This window comes from Pelobates fuscus, chromosome 3 (assembly GCF_036172605.1).
Source record: "Pelobates fuscus isolate aPelFus1 chromosome 3, aPelFus1.pri, whole genome shotgun sequence".
Taxonomy (NCBI): Eukaryota; Metazoa; Chordata; class Amphibia; order Anura; family Pelobatidae; genus Pelobates; species Pelobates fuscus.
Window position 1 is genome coordinate 416,765,914 of NC_086319.1, and position 2,576 is coordinate 416,768,489.

General features: G+C 36.6%; 1 pseudogene; it reads right to left on the minus strand.

Moving 5' to 3' along the window:
* Positions 1 to 1,050: 1,050 nt before the first annotated feature.
* On the minus strand, positions 1,051 to 1,995 carry LOC134602082 (olfactory receptor 11L1-like; annotated as a pseudogene).
* Positions 1,996 to 2,576: the final 581 nt, after the last annotated feature.

Consider the following 2,576-nt stretch of genomic DNA (forward strand, 5'->3'; position numbering starts at 1 on the left):
ATGGCCATTGGAGGGAATGCCCGCCTGCCAACGTAAAGGCAGACCCCACTAAGCGGGTCCTAACACTGACCCTTCAGCCTGCTTCCTTGAGCATCTGGCTAAGATATCTCTAATGAGACAGAGAGGGGTATTTTTTTATATACACCCCTATATACTTATTAACCCTTAATAGGGAACACATGGGATGGGCGGCAGCATTGTAACCAGGCTGTGTGATACAAAGTAAATACAAATACAAAAACAGAAGTCCTGCACTCACTCCCATTACTACTGGGTCGGCAGCAAGGACTACAATACACATCAGACCCAATATATAGTAAAAACCAAAGAAAAGAAGTTACCTGTGCTCTCTCCTTAATCCCTATGTATATTTAGACAAATGGAGGTCATTTAGTTGCTCCAATGGCCATTGGAGGGAATGCCCGCCTGCCAACGTCAAGGCTTTTTTTGTATTTGCATTATCATAAATAAGTGTAACTATTATAAAGTCTGTTCTGTACTCTCTAAGCAACTTTAAAAGTAGCCATTTATCTTCTAGAGATTAAATTAGGCATTTCAGAAAAGCAATCTAAGAACAGACACAGTGAGTTAAAAGAAGATCACTAATATTATGAGGATTTTGGTTATTAATTATTCTGAGATCCCAACATTCTAAAATATCTAAATTAATACCAGATATGGTATCAATTGGTATCCGTTACCACTTTACGGGTTGCTCCCAAAGTTACTAATGAAATAAAGGGAATCCAAGATGGAGTCCAGTTACCATGTGGACTATTTTAAAATGGAGTTAGTCACATGTATACTTTAAATTGCTTTTACTATGACAAAAAATAACCAAGTTTTATTAATTTCTTACTGGTATTTATATAGCGCCAACAGATTCTGCAGCGCTGTACAATCAGTGGAGCACGTACAATGATATATTGGGACAGAAAGAACAAAGGAAGCGGGAAAAAAAACACACAAAAAACACAAACATAGTCATTGAAGAACATTGAAAACTGGATTACAGTTGATCTGAAAGAAAGTTATCCATATATCTTCATCTTAAAACCTGTTTAAAATCTTTCCAAAACTCTTTATTATTACTGTTTTGATGTCATGGTTCCTCAGGCTGTATATAATAGGATTAAATATCGGTGTCACAAGAGTATACAAAAGGGACACAATCTTATTGGTATTAAATGAATCACTTCTGGCAGGAAATACATAGATAGCAATAAGAGTCCCATAATACGTGCACACAACAGCAAGGTGGGAACTACATGTGGAGAAGGCTTTCTGTCTCCCAGTGGTGGATGCTATTCTATGTATAGCGAGAAAGATACAAACATAAGTAGAAATGATAAACATACTTTCAATGACAGTTTCTGGAGTAGCGATTATATATACTGCAATCTGTGCAACTGTAGTATCAGAACATGAAAGCTGAACAAGAGGAGCAAAATCACAGAAGAAATGATCAATGATATTTAAGTCACAAAAATCTAAATTATTTATCAAAATGGTGATAACCAGAGTTACCATAAAACCCAAAACCCAAGACATTGCGATTAGACTAAAGCAAAATGGTGCGTTCATTATGGTGTTATAATGCAGTGGTTTACAAATGGCCAAATATCTGTCATAGGACATCATCGTGAGAAGAAGACATTCTGTAACAGAGCAGACACCAAACATATAAAACTGAGTAATACACTCACTGATTGTTATGGAGATCCCATTTTGTATTGTTACATGGATTGCACTTGGGACGATAGTTGTAGTAAGCATGATATCACTGAGGGACAAGTTGGAGAGGAAGAAGTACATTGGAGAATGGAGTCTTCGAGTAGATGCAACCAGAGCTATTATCAGAAGGTTTCCATAGAATGCTAACACATAGACCACAAGGAGGATGGAGAAAAGGATAATCCTTGAACTGTGAGAGGTTTGGAAACCCAGAAGGTAAAATTCTTTGATTGTTGATTGGTTTCGCCTTTGAATCATCTAATTGAAAAACGAGAATATAAAATCTCAGACTGGTCACCTAATAGAATCTTATGTTCAGCTTTGGCACAGTAAACTTTAAAAAAGGAGTCATGATATATATTTGTATTAACTATATATGGAGACATTAGCAATGATAATATCATAATTAGAAGAAAAAAATATTAACTTAAAATGAGAGACAATGTGTTCTTGCGATTTCAGTAAGGCTTTTGACACTGTTGCACATAGAAGGCTTATCAATAAACTGCAATATTTAAGTTTGGATTCCAATTTTGTTGAATGGGTAAGGCAATGGCTGAGGGACAGGCAACAGAGGGTTGTAGTCAATGGAGTATATTCGAAGCCTGGGCTTGTCACCAGTGGGGTACCTCAGGGATCTGTACTTGGACCCATTCTCTATAATATTTTTATTAGTGATATTGCAGAAGGTCTTGATGGTAAGGTATGTCTTTTTGCTGATGATACCAAGATATGTAACCGGGTTGATGTTCCAGGAGGGATAAGCCAAATGGCTTATGATTTAGGTAAACTAGAAAAATTGTCAGAGTTGTGGCAACTGACATTTAATGTGGATAAGTGCA